The sequence below is a fragment of the Haliotis asinina genome, chromosome 14 (genome assembly GCF_037392515.1).
Source record: "Haliotis asinina isolate JCU_RB_2024 chromosome 14, JCU_Hal_asi_v2, whole genome shotgun sequence".
In the NCBI taxonomy this organism is placed as follows: Eukaryota; Metazoa; Mollusca; class Gastropoda; order Lepetellida; family Haliotidae; genus Haliotis; species Haliotis asinina.
This window is the reverse complement of record NC_090293.1, coordinates 27,598,940-27,618,892: the sequence shown is the minus strand read 5'-3', so window position 1 is coordinate 27,618,892 and position 19,953 is coordinate 27,598,940. Positions and strand designations below refer to the sequence as shown.

At 42.3% G+C, this 19,953-nt stretch overlaps 1 protein-coding gene across 1 annotated transcript in view; it reads right to left on the bottom strand.

Moving 5' to 3' along the window:
• LOC137261323 (putative ankyrin repeat protein RF_0381) overlaps positions 1–18,251 on the bottom strand; it is a 44,368-nt gene extending 26,117 nt beyond the window's left edge. The window contains exon 1 of the mRNA XM_067799058.1: positions 18,005–18,251. The gene's annotated coding sequence lies outside the window, so the exon portion shown is untranslated. The remainder of the gene's footprint in view (positions 1–18,004) is intronic.
• Positions 18,252–19,953: the final 1,702 nt, after the last annotated feature.

Here is a 19,953-nt window from a genome sequence, read left to right as displayed (position 1 = left end):
TCAGGTTTGACTGATTATCTGGTCGACTGACATATTTGATGACCAGAGGAAAGTGATAAGGAAAGATTTCTTGTTAGTAAACATTAGGTGTAGTTAACTGAGTATTGTTGTACGCCACTTTTTGCAATATTCCAAACATATAGAGGCGGGAAACACAAACAATGGGTTCCATACGATGTATCAATGTTGGGAATCGAACATGGGTCACTGGTGTGTTAGCTGGGCTACCTACACGCCATTAGGGTTTCAATATACAGAAGAAAAGATACACTTACGTGCACGTTTGCTTCATCCATAACGCACATTTAATATAATAATATCTGTTTAACCAGACAAATTGTTTTAACATATTGCATAAAATTTGCCACGGCTACCGTTTTTCTCGAACAAAATGTGTCTTCAACACGCATCAGTTGTATATTTTCGACTGGAACCGTCTTGTAAGCAAGACCTCCCCTAAGCAATGCTCATTTTAAGCGATATTGATCCACATTGCTCATACACTATTTAGTTGTTTAGCTACAACCTTTCGGGTAATTTCCAACGGGTTCGGGTGCACTATGTGCAATGCTTGATAAGAACGTGTTCGGTTTATGAGGAGCCTAAACTTGAACATAGCGTCTTGCTTTGATTGTTTTTTAACATCACGCAGAGAAATATTATCGTATTCCAGCCAAATGATGTCGGTCTTAAGATGAGTGAGTGAGTTTAGTTTTACTCAGCAATATTCCAGCTGTCCGGCGGTCTGTTTACAATCGAGTCTGGACCAGACAATACAGTGATCAACAACATGAGCATCGATCTACGCAACTGGGATACGATGACATGTGTCAACCAAGTCGGCGAGTCTGACCACTCCATACCGTTAGGCGCTTCTTACGAATCTGGACAGGACAATCCAGGGACTCATATCAGGAGCGGTGATCTAGCCGTTTTGAATACGTATTTGCCATGTAATCTATAAACAAACGGTATGAATAACAACTTCTTATATTCGTGAGAGCGACGTTTCGGTAGAGATTCCTGAACATGAGGAGGAGAGTTGATATATATATATATATGCTGAATGTAACAATACAACAAAGAAAACAACATAATAACATAAATGGTTAGGCAGTAAGCTAATGAGGCCATTGAGTTCCCATGACACCTGGTGTCTTGTTTGATAGCTTGTCAGCTAATCCCAGCGTTGTTCGCTACTGATAATATCAGTCACTGGATCAACTGGTCCACCCTGGATTTCATATAGGCCGATGTTCATGCAACAAGGAATGTTTGATGAGTACAGTATATTACAAAACGAAATGTGCAGTATGAACCCCGGTGAAGAATGTCTTTGCCCGACAACAGCAACAGCTAAAATAACCGTGTCTTATGATCGACTAATAACCAAACACCGATCGACAGTCTCTTAGAAACTGTATTCTATGCTCGCTTACAGCAAGTATGTTGCCTAAACAGTTAACAGCTTTACGATGTCGCAAGGCAGCCACGTTGCCCCTCATAAAACCGATTCCAGAATTCGTGCACTGAAAAGTTAGAAGTGGTAGAAAGTTAGAAGTGTGCACTCAAGTGTGCAAGACTGGTGGCGATCAATGAGGGCGTGAACGCAGTAAACCGGGCTCAGTCTTTTCATGTTACAATGTGAAGGTGAGAACGTGCCAGCCTAAGTAAACTTAGTCTCTGTACTTTTCGTTACAATCCACTACTGAGTCTAACAAACCCTAGTAAGAGGTCGCGTCAGGTAACCTTTGAGATGGCCCAATCATAACACAGCTTACCAAATCGTTAAAGTGGACATTCGCACATACCTTTTCAACTTTAACATCGAAAAGCTTTGTACCCGAAAGATCCCGAATGCTTTTTCCATACGATCTCTACTGGGTAATGCACATGAAACACACTACAATACTGTCAACAGTGAGTAAACAGTCGCTGAAAATAGCGGTTTTTATTCAATATTCAAGGATGTCAGCTTGCGGAAACAATATTAGCTAATGGTGACTATGTCATCAGAAAGCCCTAAGTACATATACTGCAGGTCAAATACCTGTGTTTTATGCGGATTTTCGTTTACTGGGGGATCAGTGTCAGTGACGAGCGATTTTTTAAAGTCCCGCCAAAACCTAAACAGGAGCCGTTGTCTGATTGGTTAACTCCGTTCGGCTTTCTCGCGTTTGACTGGACGGTCATAGGTTGGGCCAAAGAATACCTGACACGACCTCCTACGAGGTTTTGTTAGACTCAGTAGTGAAGTGTGACGAAAAGTACTGAGACTAAGTTTACTTAGACTAAGAACGTTCGGAACAAGTTTATTATTATTACTAGACTGATTCCACTGCTGGTTCGCGCAGAAAGCACAAGAAGTTTAGCACTCCTATAGGATCAGGTCGACAGGGGTCTATTCAACAACAACAGGAGTTGACGGAACTGGTCTCATGAGACGTGTCTGTTTCTTTACGAGCAGTGATTGAACTGAGCGACCCGGAAACATCTTGAGGAACTTGACAAGAGGAAAGCTTAACAGCTTTATCGGCTGTGCTGATAGATTACTGAGATCCCCGTTAACATGAAGTCAAGGGGCTGCTCGTTGTCACGATTGATGTGGTACCGCACTGAACCAGAAGTGGCGACGTGAGGTTAGATGGGGTTTACCCGGCTTCGTGTTTTAGATTACTGAGACGTGGATACATACTTAGGTGGTAGTAGCTACATACCCCATGTCGGTTTGGGGAGATCTGATAGGTCTGTTGTTAAGTGTTCTTTCGTCACACTGAAGACCCGGTTCGATTCCATACGTGGCTATATTGCGTGAAGCCCATTTCAGGTGCTATTTGACGGTGTAATTGTCTGCAAGAACACTAGTGTAACAGTAGTATGTTGTTTCTGTTATTTGTCAATAACATGGTTTGATAACATGGTGTTCCTACAAATATTAGTTGCTAGGAAACTAAACCTATCTAATGCGGGTACTGGAGGTCACCATATTTAGATGCTTAGGAGTTCTGCGTAGCTGCTGCTGTGCATTTGGGAATATTCGATAACAGACCTAGCCATTCTAGTAAAATTATAGGAGTAGTAGTGAGTAAATATGGTAAATACATTGCTTGAATATATCTGAAAGCGGCGTAAAACCATACTTACTCTAGTGTTATTTGTTTACACTGTCGTTGTAATTGTATTGCCATTGAACCTTGTCCCTATGCTATACTACCATTGTATTTCCTGTAATTTGTATTGATGTGGAATTTATTAGTTCATTGTATATTAGAATAGTTAATTGTATTAATCTTTATTGTTTCAACTTAGAAATGGTGGAGATATACGCAGATCGAAGGTATCGATGAATACAATATCAGAAAGTGTCTTACCTGTAATTAACACTGCGACGATTGTTTCCAATTCACGACCGAGGACAATAAACACCCATGTGACACCAACGCAGCCGGGGTCCGTATTTCAATAGCAGTGATCGATCTTCAACGTGAACGTTATTGACAAGGACCCGTGATCGCGAGGTGTAACAAAATAGGTGATTTGATTAAGCTTGACATTCAAATCACAGGCGAGAGCCGTGAGGTTATTGAGAATGACATATGCGTAGCGAAGCTAACAGCCCAGGGGCCGAGAGACTGAAGCAGAAAATGAGATTAAAGACCCCGCACTATCTAGCATGTGTGAGGGTTCACACCAAATTAGGCTTTCATTGACATACTTGAAATAAGAATCAATGCCGGGTTATCGACTGGTATTGACTATCAGTCAATCACTGGTGGCGAGCAGTGATTACAAGTCAGAGACAACGTTAAGCTTGCTGTTATTAAACTCATAGCTGTACCTCTCGATAAACTATATCCGGGCTCTTTGAACAAACGTATCAAAGGAGCGAGGTGCCATTTTATTGCACGGGGTATTAACGTTGATATTGCCTTGTTGCTGAATATGGTAAATAGTGTTGAATGTTGTAGGACACGAGTGCCTTTCCCGATAACACATTTATTGTACCGCCTTTCAGTCTTGAGCTTCCATGAGCGACAACAATCAGGTAACTAAACACTGTTATAAACGAGTAATCTTTAAACTCGTAGCAATAACATGACTGGTTGTATATATGTTTGAACAAGGACTGAAACGTTTGTCATATTTCACTACACTCAACCGCCTGGAGTGTGGAGCTACGTCGGCAAAGGTTCTGCAACTCGCGATGAAGAGTTACGCCCCCTGCATGTACCATAATCCACTGATCGTCTTTGAATCTAGACTTAGTGACGTGTTTACAATATTCCAGCAGTATCTCGGCTTGGGACACGGAAGGGTTTCATACATTGTACCCAGTGGGAATCGAACCAGGGTCAGTGTGACGAGCGAAAGCTTTCACCACTTGGCTAACCCAATTTACAATTTTTGTCACTGGTGATTTAAACGTAAATTATCACTCACGTGACTACCTTAACATGCTGCGGAAGCTTTACAGCAAGACGAGCATTGAACAATGGCCTCAAGACTGTCCTTCAAATCTTCGTAGAAACAACATGATCGATGTGCCACATGAGTTGTGAAACGTTCACAGTAGAAAACTGGGCTGCTGGAATATTGCTCAACATAATGGGTAACGTGACCACTTCAAAGGCGAAGGAATCTCTCATGTCCTGTTAGGTCATATTCTGCGGGAATATGTACATGCGAGTTAGACCGCGCCTGCCGATTCTGTGACCTGCATGGTATGTGTTTTTTTTAATGTTACGTTCTTGTTTGTTTCATGCCCCGCTTTGGGCGATATTAAATATATACAAAGGGTATCTGTAAGTAAAGGAGCCTAGACAAATCCAGGAATTGTACATACATGTACAATAGTCACTTGTACATACATGTCGAACGCTAGGACATCAATACAGACTTCGTCACTTGTACATACATGTCGAACGCTAGGGCATCAATACAGACTTCGTCACTTGTACATACATGTCAAACGCTAGGGCTCATCAATACAGACTTCGTCACTTGTACATACATATCGAACGCTAGGGCATCAATACAGACTTCGTCACTTGTACATACATGTCGAACGCTAGGACATTAATACAGACTTAGTCACTTGTACATACATGTCGAACACTAGGGCATCAACACAGATTTAGTCTCCCAGTTTATTTTTTAAAGAACAAAACTGATCCAGTTTTCTCTTAGAATATTGCTCTTCGGTTGTATTTTAAAGTATTCGAGATATGCACACGATACCTCTTCATTCCCCTACCCCCTCCTCTCCAGCACATAAAAGCATTTCGTCTTTTTTGAAAAAAAAATCAAGTCGCAATCGATCGATCTTCAACTCTTCATCGTGCGCAAAACTATTACGCGCAGTGTTCTGGTGTACGACTTGGTCTAACCTTTGACCGGTCCTCTGGAACGAGATTCCGACGTGACATGAGAGATCTTATCAAGATTCTACGTTAACAATGATCGTTTTGTTCCTTCTGCAACTGTAATCATCGATCCTAAGAACGCTTCATTCCATAGCTCTGACCACTGTGGTCACGCACACCGAGGTATTGTTCTCGCGCGTTGAAAACCTATTGGTTACATTCCATCAGAGACTTACAAAGCAATCTAAGGAATCAAATAAATGGTTTTCATATACTATATCATAAACCATGATTGGATACTAACCTGGCGCACTGAGCAAATTGGTTTTAAAGACGATGGACGGCGAGAGTCTCAGTGGGCAGTAATTTGTGCATTTAAATTCAATTGAATGGTTGGACCTCAATCCTAGATATGCTACAGGTTAACCTCTGCAGAACGGTGTGTTGTTTCGGAAAGGAATTTGGGAGATAGGTTTCACAGACTCTGGGGAGTTCAATGTGGTCAGATAGGCAATGTCGGATAGAATGGTGGGATGTGTTTATAATAGATTGTTTGTAGCGATGGTTTCCAAGAAAGATAACCGAATCCTGTTAGACGACACCCTCTGTATCCGTTGTCAGTTTTTCCGCACTTTTGTCAGAAAGGACTGGAGAGGGCCAAATTAGTTAAAATTCACGTCGGTTGTTTTTCAATCACAGTGTTACTTGAACCTTTGATAACTTCACATGATACATAAACATTTTACCACAGGACAGCAAACAAGCAGATGCACGTCACTGAAGTGTAATTTAAAGCCGGCTTTCATGGATTAGAACGTCTGTCCGGAGAGCGGAACGTCAATTGTCCAATCATGTACCGTGTGATACCACATACGCGTATCCAGAGGTGTGTGTGTGTGTCTGTGTGTGAGTGCGTGCGTGCGTGCGTGCGTGTGTGTGTGTGTGTGTGTGTGAAAATGGAGTGTGCAATCCTTCCCCCCCCCCCACAAAAAAAAACAAAACAAAAAAAAACTGTGCACCCCTCTTTCTGAAAAGCTGAATCCACCTCTGTACCATAAGGACGTTTGTAATATATTGTATCAGTTGTTATTTCTCGTCTTGACGCTGGATATAAAGAGGATATAAAGAGGAGAGAAAGAAACAAGTCTGAATATGGTTTCCTTGATCAGCTGCAGTGTGGCACATCCAACGTCACTGATCTCATTCCCAACATGCGCAGTGTTAGACACCCATTCGTTTCGAGCACAGCTTTCAACAAAATGTTGCAGGTGTGAGAAGTCCTGCCTTTTGCTATGTGAAGAGTTTTTGCAGTTGTATATTTCTCCGTTTAAATGGTAACGATTTGGAGGTACGAACCCTTCGTAAAGCAGATCTGCCGAGTGCCATATTGATGTCATGTTGTTCATCTAATTCTTTCTAATGACCTTAATGCCCTAACATAAACGTTTCGTAACCGACACCTTGGTGTCCGGCTGATATTCGTCTTGTAGCGGATAACAGGGATTAAAGTCAGATGGTTGTGTGGGCGTTGGTTTAGTCCACCGTAGCGGGTTTAGGCACCCCGCATGTACGCTTGTAACTTCATAAAGGAAACAGCATACTGAAGTTAGTTCTCATCAAACTTACACCAACAGAAATCTCTCAGAAATATCCCAACTACTTAGCGACTGTTTGAAAATTACAAAGAGTGAGTGAGTACAGTTTTACGCCGCACTCAGAAATATTCCAGTCATGTTGCGGCGGTCTGTACATAATTAAGTCTGGACCAGGCAATCCAGTGATCAACAATATGAGCATCGATCTACCCTAGAGTAAATTATTTACAGACCTCGGCCATATAACTGGAATATTGCTCAGTGCGGGGTTGAACATACCTCTGTCACTCAACTGTTAGTTCCAATCAGAGTTGTTATTTGTCTTTGCCCATTACATGTCAGTGCTTGATCGTCCAACATGGCTGTTTACGCCAGGATCCATCCCTAGCTTGTATTTGTTCAATACCACCACAATCAGAGCCAATTAACTCGTGGCTTCCCCTGTTAAGTGCCCGTCAATGTTATCTTACCGCTGTTGTTTCACATGTGCTCTCAGATAATGTTCCTCATTATGGTACAAGCGGGCCCATCACCCTTCTCCACAGAAACTAAGGTGTCCATTAATGGATTCCGCATGCAGGACACGTCAAACCCTTAAGAATAGCCTCTCTTTGAAATCTCCAATCAGTCCTAAAGCATTAGACGATCACGGCATGAGAAATGCCAATGGTTCAACAAGGTGCGAGAGTTGACAAGTGCTTCGGTATTTTTAGCACACATTGAAACCTGTATCAGACGCTTCGGTCACAGGGGTGAAATGAAATCTTTGATAGGTGGTCGTAAAGATTTCGCATAAATACTTAAATACAGAACTTTTCACCTGACAGTCTCACAGAGTACTTGGATTTGACATGAACATAATTTAGGGTAGCACTGAAGCCGATTTTGCAGACGAAGGGCGATTTTTGCGAAGGACAATATGCATGGGGTGAGTGGGTAAGTTTTACGTCTCTTTAAGCAACATTCGAGCAATATCACAGCTGGGGACACCAGAAATTGATTTCACACAGTGTACACATGTGGGGAATCGAACCTTGTCTTTATCACGAGTGGACGCTTTGGCCTCAAGGCTACCCACTCCCCCAACACGCACGGCGTTCATCATGTATATGCTGCAACAAATATATAAGCATTCATCCATTAATACATGAGAATGCTTCATTAGCGTTCAAAACGTCAGAACAAAATCCTCTGAGACGAAATAAGACTATTGTAGCGTATAAGGCTTCCCCAAACCGAGCTGTAGTACCCTGGATAATAAAAACATGGATCTTGACCAATCAGGATGACGTCATACAGTTACTATCCCTCCTCCGCTCTATTTCAAAATATTCTGGAGGAAGATATTTTTAAGAATTTTATACAACTGATACAGATCCTGACCATACAAAACTACACTCGACTGAACAAAACTTTGACGGGGTAAATATCTTTGGCTTCAGTGTGAAGTGTTTCTCTGCTCTTTTTATCATATAAAGAACGGTGTAACCAAAAGGATCTTAAAATATGCGCATTGAGGAGGCTCGTTTATCTAATGTCCCTCAAATTACAGATATAAATTGCAATCAGTTGTCTTTCTTCGTCTCTTCAGAGTTCAGAAAATGACTCTAGGCCTCTTATCCCGGGACCCCCCAAATCTCAAATTTGCAGTTAGTCTTCACGTTCTAATCCCAATGAGTTGGCAAAGAAACACAGGCTTCGATCTTCCTAAGGGGAAATGGACTGTTCCATACATGGATTCCGTCCCTGGATTACCAGTTTTAAAGCGAGCTCTGGGTCGAAATTTCAACTCAGCATCATCTATCAGCTTATCATACGGTGTTTGGTTAAAGCCCCTTCACGAATACATGGCCTGCTGATTCTTTAAAGTTGGTTTTCATCGAGCTAACAATCTAACCTAATAATTGATTTCGTTCGCAAGAGAAAACCTTTGCAATCTACAAAGATACTTGTTAATTTCAAGAGCAACTGAATACATCGGGCAATTGAACGTCTATAACACTTAAAGGGATGTCCAAACAGACTCAACAGCGATATCAGAACAATCCGGCTTTAAATTCAAAATGTCAGCGGTGGAGAACAATAGAACAATGCGCCACGATCGACATTGGGGTTGACGGTGTGTGGCCGATTTCCATTTTGAGTCAAGAGTTAGGGACCTATCATTTATCCAAAGTCAAGGACGACCCAAGGTCAAGGCCGTGAATTTCTCTTCTGAGGTCATGAATCAAGGTGACCCTGCAGCATGTTAACTACAACGTGTGATCGTCATCACATTCATTCTATCCATGGCCCCCATGGCCCTCAACCGCAAGCATGAAGGATTGACGGATTGACAATGATAGAATCACAATAATCATGTGACGGAGTTTAGTTTTACGCCGAACTCAGCAATTTTCCAGCTATATGGCGGCGGTGTGTCGATAATCGAGTCTGGACCAGACAATCCGGTGATTAATAACATAAGCACCGATCTACACAACTGGGAAGCGACATGTGGCAACCAAGTCAGCATGCCTGATCATCCCATCCCGTTAGTCGTCTCTTACGACTAGCAAAGGACCTTCAACCACCAGCCATGAAGACTGGAACAACAGAAACGAACTTCAAAACTGTATACATGCCAAAGATGGGATTCGAACCCGTGACTGTGTTTGACGAGGAAACACTTTCACTAAAACACCATTCACACGTCCTTGACGGGACTAAAACGTCGAAGAAACAAAGCATGTTAGTTGAGCTTAGTATAAATTTCATGATGAACAGGGAAATTGACTTTAATACATCTTCTAAAATACCCTTCGCATCCTGCTATCTCCAGATAAAAGGAGGTAGGGTTGGCTTCCTCCAAAAGAAACCACACCTATGTACTCTGGTATTCGCCTCACGTGAATCTTACTGTATTGAACAGGTAATCTCTCTATGAATAAAGTATTAACCCAGATTTGACTATTCAGTTTGATATACTGTGGAAATCAATACACCAGTAGATTTTTAAGCCGAAGTTTACACATCAACACAGCGTTATGTGAAACACGAAGAACGGAATGGTCATTACTATTGAATGTCCACACACCGTATATGTCTGGGTGCTACGTAATCTAACTACCGAACACACACTGCTCTTGTTGAAGGGCATAAATCGATAATTCAAATGGTTTTAATCAATGTTTACAACTCGCGACGTAGTCCTGGTCCCATAGAAATAAGAAAGGACAGGAAGGGATTACAAGGAGCTTACACAGAGCAGAGGACGTCAGGCTGACTTAATTATACACGTATCATACGTATTATGTGCAAGCTGTGGCGCATATCTGCAATGTACTTTATGTCAACAGAAAATAGCATTTTGAAAAGGGGCACTTGCAGAAGATTTGTAGAAAGGCAAATGTCTATTATTCATTCAATTCATGACTGACGTACGTGTATATACTTGATTCTACTCCATAAACTATTCAGTTTTTCACCTTTAGAAAGGTTGCAAGGTCATAACAGGGTCTGTGGTTCGACTATCGGACGCGTCAGACATAACTCGTAAAAGGTTGCATTTGTTGTTACACCGCCTTAAAAACGGCTCGTCGATGTGGCACCTCTCTTTCTTTCTCTCTCTCTCTCCCCATCTCTCTCTCTCTCTCTCTCTCTCTCACACACACACACTAATACACGCACGCATGCACATACACTGACCACATCTCCCCCACCCTCAGCCACACTTTTCATACCATTTATACTGACATTTATAGTGTGCACAAATTAGGGACGATTCAATATACGTTTTCTAAACACATTAGTAACCTAGCTGTAATAAAATATAATTTTCCCCTGCCTAATCATTTAAAAAAATAATAATACTTTCTTAAATATACACAATTAAGTTTTCAAGATATTTGTTGTCTAATGAAAGAAAACGAATGAGACTATCCAGTAACAGGTCTTGGGCTAAGTCAGGGTGACTCGCCTAGACTCCCCTTTATTGCAAATCCCCAACACTCCGTCATGAATAATAAATAACGGCTTTGTGTGCCGTTATACCTGACACATATATGGTAATAGCAGTCAAATGGAAGGTCATCAAGACGGGCAAATTCGACACCACTTGAATGGATGCATTATTAACAGGGTTGTAAAACATCCATTGTCGCGAGGGACCTAGCCCTGACTACCGTTAGATACCGACTTTAAGCTTTATTTGTTTGCTGTTATTTGATAAGTGGCATTTGTTCCAATAAATCATATCTGCTTTGATTTAATATCGACAGACCGAAATGCGAGCTGTCTTTGCTCTACGTTATTTGACAAGCAACGTAAGCTCGTATAAATCGTATCTATGTTTCCGGAACATGTTGTGTTAGAACCCAATTCAGTACAAGCATTATGGAAACATTTAAAAAAACCCATAGAACCATTTTCTCTTAATCATGCATATGTCAGTTGTCAGCTGTACCTCACAGGTAGAACTGTCAAAGGTCGCGGAAGATGTGATATTCAGCAACTTTGGACGTGGTGCTCAGTCTCGCACTAGTTGATACATGTATCGTATCCCATTTGCGTGCATCGATGTTCATGATATCAATCGCTTGTTTGTCTGTTCCAGACTCGATTAAATAAGATCGTTAAAGTATTGCTGAAAGCAGTGTTAAAGAACTACCAGCGAATGTGACTGAATGGGTTTAGTTTTAAGCTGCAGTCTGTAAGTCATTGAGTATGGGCCAGTGATCAACAGCATGAGCATCGATCTATGCAACTGGGACACGATGACATGAGTTGGGTTTCTGAAGATGAACTGTAACCTGAATATTCACAGGCGAAACAACTAGCAAACACACGCATCGGGTAATGGGCCGAGGATCTTGGTCTGAGCGAAGTAAAGTTTGTTAACTTCAGTTTGAAAAAGCCAAAGTAAAAACACCTTAGCTTTCAAAACTTTGAACACGTCTGTCATGTGAAGTTATGACAAAAGCCATCAAGAAAGACAAGAGCTGCAGGAAAATTGGATTCTCTGTGCCATCCATGATGAAATGTCAAGAAAAAGGCCATGAATTCATTATCTCGTAATGGACCCCGTAGAACTCACTTTCCATTATCGAGTCTTGTTGGGCCACGGAAATCAATAACACAAGAATGTCGTTCCTGACAAAGTGGTTTGTTCTTCCACAAAAAATGTGGTGACATGCAAACTGTTTGCGTTTTTCATCCTCTATCGGGATTCCGGTCGAAAACTGATGTAAACTTCAACCGGTAGTTAGCGTCGTTAAGCTCACACCAAACAAAAAATATTCAAAAGAATTTGTCAATTCATCACTGGCTTGTAAAGGTCATAAAAAGGCTTTGTTCAGAGAAGATGGCTTGCTGAGGTAGTTATGGTTTGGAGATCTCAGTGAGTGACACATACCTAAAACCTTAGTGAGCAATAATGAATTCCCTTTTGGTATGCTAATACTATGCGCTGTTCGTGGCATTATGAACGCCCCATTGCACTGCTCTGAGTGCCAGGGCATGTTGGTCTGATAAGAGGATGCCCCCATTCTAACTTTCAAATTTGTCCATAAAACATAGTGTTTCTGTTTTGATCCACTTTCAAATGTCTCCTACGGCAAAGTTACAGATGCACTGTGGTGTAGCTTAGTGGTTAAAGGGTTCGCTCGTCACGCCAAGGCTCCGGGTTCTATTGCCTACATGTGTACAATGTGTGAAACCCATAACTGGTGTCCCCCGTTGTGATATTACTGGAATATTGCTAGACGCGACATATAACAAAACTCAGTCACCAACCCAAAGTTAAATTAGGTCTAAACGTTGTCATGGCAGTTATGTATTGAGTACATCAAACACTTTTCAGTGCAGACTCAATGAATAATACACACAGCAAATCAACACACCGTGGGTTTTAGGTGCTCTACAAATTACTCGGGTGAGTCCAGACGGATTGTAACGTTGAGGAAATGGTCCGTGGTCAAAGCAATGATCAATTTTAGCAACTGTTTCTTCTCAACGAAATTCTCCCTTAAACTAGAAAATAACCTTCTGGATAAAACAAAGTGAGGTAAAGTAGGGTGCAACGTCGTACTTAAGAATATTTCTCTCATGTGACGACGTGCATGCGTGTACATGACTTAAGCTGGTTTCATATTGCCAGTTCCACTGAGATACGAGTAACATGCTGCAGTTAAGCATGAATGCCCCACTAAGACATATTATACTGACTTTGAGCCAGTACAGTCCCCGTTGTACTGGATAAAACAAAGAGTAGACCTTTTTTGATGATAGACAGAAATAAAACAAAGTGAATCTACCCGATGGCCATGTATTGGATGTAGAATCATAGTTTGCTTTGCATCTCAAGCTTGCAGCCGGTTGGCGTTCTCAGGCTAGCATCGATTGTAATTGTTTGAAAAAATCCAGTTTTCATGTGAACATCTTTTGCCCGTCCGTTTCGGATAATTATCCTTTGAGGATGATGTTGTTTTTCCAGTCCTTGTTCTTGTACATAAGGCTCTTCAGAACCACACCAGCACCTGTCTGGTTGCCAGGTGACCACTGATGCCGAGCGGAATATGCCTGACCTCCAATAATCTTGTGGTCATGTTTGGTTACTTTGTTAACTGTGTGTCAGAGTGTAACAGTTTACCCATCACTGGATTGCCTGGCTTAGATTAAATTTCCGCCGTAAGTTAATATATAGCTAGTGGCATGAAAATAATAGCGACATAAAACAACACCCAAACATTACACCGAGCAACCATATCTTGCCAAGCTGACTCTCGCTCTGCTTATCTCAAAACAGTCACGGCATATGCGTCCGTTATATTGTTTAGCCTTCTCAATCCAGACAGTGAGTGATGATGCTTCGACGTCTCTTTTCGCTATATTCAAACAATATCACGGAGGGGATCATCAGTGTTGGGAATGGAACCCGGCATTAAGCGTGACGAGCTTTAAACTTCAGACTATCCGAATTCCAGTATAAATGGCAGTTATGCCAAAAAACAATATGACCGAGGGGCCCTGCTTCCAGTGTTAAAGTCCAGATAACTGGGGTTTCGCTTTATGGGATCATATAGTAAATACCAGCTTCTAAACCAGGAAATCTGTAGTATTAATGTTCCATGATTCGTATTAACTTTACTCCGAGGTAGCGAATGATCCTGAAATATGACTTATGGTTCTAGTGAAACACAAAGTACTTGTTTCTAAGCATTGGTTTCCAAAACTCATTTAAAATGGGTTAGATTGCATGATGTCTTCATTAGGAGTGGGGTCCACCAAAAAATCGATTTCGGTATTTGAATTTTTAACTCGTTTGTCAGAAGAGGGACCACGCTCTAAGCTGGATGGCGTTGCCAGTTGGCGCAGGGCAATCCTGTCTGATCACAGACCTCTCCAATATCAAACCGGAGATTACGCTTTGGCGAGAAAATTATTTTTGCGAAAATGAGATTTTTTTATCAGGCTCAGTCATGAATACCAGAAACGGGAAACTGCATTATGGTCGATGGCGCTGAAAACATTTGGACCATTCATCATAGGAAATAAAGCATCTACTTGGACCATTAACACCGTAGGTCCTTGGCCGCGCACACTTCCTTGGCTCCATAAATGTGAAGAAATAGTTCTGGAAGTCCTGGGGAGATAAACCTCAAACGTCGCCTTAAATCACGGGCTATCCATCAGTGATATAACCGTGCGGGTCATAGAATGTTAGTACTGTTAAGATTTTGAGTAACTTGCGTTGTCTTAATGTTTGAGGTATTGATTTTTGGTTTTATTAAGTTTGCGCGTTTATTCATGTGGGTGTTAGTTTTCATTCTCGTAATGAAATTGAGACATGACATATTTTGTTGAAGTGACAAGGGCAGAGGTGTAAGCGAAGGTCATTGTTGTAGATGTGTGTGGAGCCACGTGGCGAAGCTGGACGAAACCATGCAGTGAAGCTGGACGAAACCATGCAGTGACGCTCTATGGAGCCATTTGGTGAAGTTCGATGAAGCCATGTGGTGAAGCTCTATGGAGTCAAATAGTAAAGTTCTATGGAGCCATGTGGTGAAGCTCTATGGAACCATGTGGTGAAGCTCCATGAAGCCATGTGGTGAAGCTCTATTGAGTCAAATAGTAAAGTTCTATGGAGCCATGTGGTGAAGCTCTATGGAACCATGTGGTGAAGCTCCATGAAGCCATGTGGTGAAGCTCTATGGAGTCAAATGGTAAAGATCTATGGCACTATGTGGTGAAGCACTATGGCACTACGAGGTGAAGTTCTATGGAGCCATGTGGTGAAACTCGATGAAGCCATGTGGTGAAGCTCTATGGAGTCAAATGGCAAAGCTCTATAGAGCCATGTGGTGAAGTTCTAAGGAGTCAAATGGTAAAGATCTATGGAGCTATGTGGTGAAGCACTATGACACCATGAGGTGAAGTTCTATGGAGCCATGTGGTGAAGCTCTATGGAACGATGTGGTGAAGTTCTATGTAGCTATGTGGTGAAGCACTGTGGAGCCATGTGGTGAAGCTCTATGGAACCGCGAGGTGAAGTTCTATGTTCTATGCTACTACTACTAATGCTATTACTACTACTTCTACTACTACTACTACTACCCCTTTTGTTGCTACTACTACTTCTACTAATGCTGCTGCCAGCACATATGTATCGTGTCTGCTGTTTCAACTAATTCTACCCTTACCCTTACTTTTCTACACTCCTGCCACTGAAACGAGGACCTCATAAGAGCCAGATACCAAGACATGCTTGTACGCATTACGTCATCATGAAGGGACAATGAAAATAAAAATAATCAGCTCTCGTACACGTAAAGACCGTGTCTATCAGATCCTAAACACGTCTTCCTGTAGACCTCGTAAAGGACGTTGTCCACCTGACTGTGAACTATCTATAGGTCACTGCTCTTCCTGTAAACCTCCTAAAGGACGTTGCCCATTTGACCGTGAACTCTTTAATTGAGATCCATGTTCTCCCCAAAGACCTCGAAAAGGACGTTATCCGCCTGGTCACCTGGACCTCCTGAAGGACATCTTAGTTATACTATAGAGACAAGCGTTCGTACCAAGTCGCATGCCTATAAATAAACGTAGCGTTTGTGACAAATCTCCATGTGGAACCGGTAAGGGATTACGTAATGGATTCAAATAACACTTCAGTAAACCCAGTCAGATAAAATATCTAAGATTACAAAACCCCCAAAACATTCGAAATTTCGTTGCTACTACTACTATACAAGAATAATGTGTTGCATGTTGCAATGTTGCATATCACAATTTGTGATGTGCTTCAATACACAAAGTCAGTACACATAGCGACCCATCAAACAATAGCTCTTGTGAGGGTTCACGGTCAGGCGGTCAGAATTCCACATACATATATACATGAAAATCTGTTCGAGAATGTCATCCTCTATCTACCTGTAGGCAAAAGAAAATACATGCAAGGAATGTCCAAAGTGTTTAATGCCTGAAAGTGACTAAGTGGGGGTTTTCGTCTCACCATTCGTGGGAAAATAAGAACTGTACCCATGTGGGGAATCGAACCTTAGTCTTCAGCGCGACCAACAAACGCATTAACCACTAAGCTACAGCTTATGTAAAACATTGTTGAAGTTTCCGGAAGTGGTCCAGGAATATTTCATGTCACGACGGGGGGCACAAGAAGTGTGCCAATGTGTGTGATCGAACCTTGGTCTTCTACGCGTCGAGTGAACTATTTAACCACTAGGCCACTCCCAAGCTCGGCGGCGCGTAAGTACAAACATTGTTGAAGTCAATTTCCAGGACAGTTCCAAGAATATTCCGGAACCTGTTCTAATGCATGTTGTGTCACCGTGAACCTGGCTTAAGTACATATCCGCATGACCACCCCGTCGTGCTGTGCATTATGGTATTTACTTAACACAGAAATCGCTTTATCATTGAGGTTTTCTAATGCGCTGGAGACCGGCCATTGCTAGTTCCGTAATATGTTCGGTCAACACACCGGGCGATCGACGTTGTTTGTTCTATAAAACATACGTGTCTCATTGCGAAGTTATCGTCTTACGCCTGCTCTGTCAGTGTGTGAGCAGGACTCGCAGCGAGCTGGGCTGTCATGTAAAGCCGTGTACATGAATACGTCAGGTAGAGATATAATGGCTTGTTGTCAATAATGGTCTGGGTGACCGGTAGCTTGGCATGTGGGGTCATCGTGTAGGCTGACCGACACAGACGGGCTGATGGAGGGAGAGAGAGAGAGAGAGAGAGAGAGAGAGAGAGAGGGGGGGGGGGGGGGTAAGAGGAGTTAGAATTAAAGAAAAGGAGAGGACGGGAATAAATAGGAAAGTAGAGGGGAGAAAGTTGTGGAGGGTAAGATAGAGGGAGAGAATGGGGTGAGAGAGAGATAAGTAGGAGGAATGTGACGGCGGACAGCTATAATGGCAAACAAAGACTGATAGCAAGATTGACAGGCAGATTTGAAACCAGTGGGAGAGATACCCTGGCATGGTCAAACACTGTAATCAGGGTATAGATATGGAGATCACAGCACAGCCAGATATGCAGATATGCGTGTGAGCGCAGCCAGACAAGGATACATGATAACATATATGCACACACACACGCACGCACGCACGCGCACACACACGCACACAGAGAGAGTAGAAAGTACAACGAATGTGAAAATAGGTGAATCTGGAGAGTCGCAGAGAAATTATAGACATGACTGAAGTAACTGACATTTTAGAGCCAGGTTGACAACCATACAACTATTCACACAAACTGAACCGTACTGACCACCCGATTGTTTTACATTACACAGGGAATCTGTCAGACCAGTATGAAAAAACCGATTGCGATATGAAATAACTGGGTTGCGCTTAACTTCATTTGAGTAACATAAACTATGCACCCAAATAAACATTACCCAGGCGCAAATAAATATTAGCTGTGCATTCCGCTGTTAGACTTCAACCAACAGGTGCTGGATACATGATACCGTTGTAATATGAAAACATGATTGACTGCCATCGACGACAGTTATCTACACGACAGGGCGATATATCTTACCTGAACAGCGACATAACGGTAATTGGGTTGACTTGACGACTTTGCAGGTGAGATAATCCACGAGTTCTTCCGACTGACCAGTCTGTACCAGGGCAGACTATACAATGACTGTAATCATTGGAAGATATACACCCGGTACGAACGCTCGGTTACATTGCCATAGCGCGATGTAAACAAACCACTGACCTCGATATACCGCTGCGCTGGGGGGACATCAACTATTGTATTGAGAATAATTATCTGTTGTGGAAGGCATTATCAAATAACTTATCGCTCTGAGGATCGCTTGGCGTGGGGCAAAGCACGTGCTCCCTACAGGGTTGAGCCTGTTGATCCTAACAGGAAATGTAGCGTCATTTCAGTGTGATTTATATCATTCATAACGTTTATATCTCGATGTATGCAGAAAATGAATGGTTGGTCACACTGAAAGCGTGTAGAAATGGATATCTCAAAGTCTGTACATTTCAACCACTCGAGTTGAAACGTATACGAGATATGTCAAACATTTTAACTTTGTAATCATATGAAGCAGACCGTTTTGTTGTAATGGTTAAAGCGCCCGCTCGCCACACTGAAGGCCTGCGTGCGATTCCCTTCAAGAGCACGATGGGTGAAGTCAAATTCTGGTGTCCTCCGCCGTGATATTGCTTGACTGAACTGACATATCCATCATCGTTGTGCATCAGAGAGAGAGAGAGAGAGAGAGAGAGATAGAGGGAGAAGAGAGGGAGAGAGAGAGGGAGGGAGAAGAGAGAGGGAGAGGGAGAGAGGGAGAGGAGAGAGGGAGAGGCAGAGAGGGAGAGAGGGAGAGAGGAGAGAGAGAGGAGAGAGAGGGGAGAGAAAGAGAGAGGGGAAAGAGTGTGTGCGTATGTGTGTGAGAGAGAGAGAGGGAGAGAGAGAGGAGAGAGAGGGAGAGAGAGGGGAGAGAAAGAGAGAGGGGAAAGAGTGTGTGCGTATGTGTGTGTGAGAGAGAGGGGGAGAGAAAGAGAGAGAGGGAGAGAGAGAGAAAGAGAGAGGGGAGAGAAAGAGGGGAGAGAGAGTGTGTACGTATGTGTGTGAGAGAGAGGGAGAGAAAGAGAGAGGGAGAGAGAGTGTGTGCGTATGTGTGTGTGTGAGAGAGAGAGGGAGAGAGAGAGAGGGAGAGAGAAAGACCCAAACAAACAAATACTAGTACGTCCCCATGCATATGTACCTGTATATACACACTGGACCTTCATGATAAAATGGTCAAACTAACCAACCGACTCTCAAGCCTGTGTGGAAGGAAACCATACGACTGAGTCAAGCTCAGTCAACCGACTTGTTGTGTTTCTAAGAACAGACTTCTCTGTGTGCAGTTCTTTGTAGTTACTTTAACCAAAGAAAGAGTTCACCCTGATACAATCGAAACCCTTCTGATTTCTACAGATTGTAGAAAGAAGTGTTTTCTTCCCATGCAGTACACATAAATCAAAAACGGGCATGTTTTGCGTCGGCAATACGAGATTGATATGCTTTTTCAATTCCATGACTACATTTGAATGGAACTGTATTTTATCTCTCACAACCATTCCGACAGACGAAATAATCATATTACTCATGAAATATGATAATCAATAGAGACGGAAAACCATGATCGATGTGTTGTTGTTCCATTTGAATTCTAAGTAGTTTTGGGATTGATTCCTCTTGCAAGTCTCTCGAGCACGTCATTTTTAGTTTTAAAACGTAATATAATACTTTACTTTAAATTTGATAATTATATTGGATAATACAGGGTCGACAGCAGGCTTATTGTATTTCAGTCAAATTTCCGTAATTTTCGACTCAGTCGCGATACTAAACCCTCGGGAAGTTCGGAAGCAATTATTTCATGAGCTGAAATGATTCAGATCTTTCCTATTGGTTGTATTCGGCTATTCGGTTATTCCTTTGGGTGTCAGTGTCACGTGCGAGTTGGAATTGGT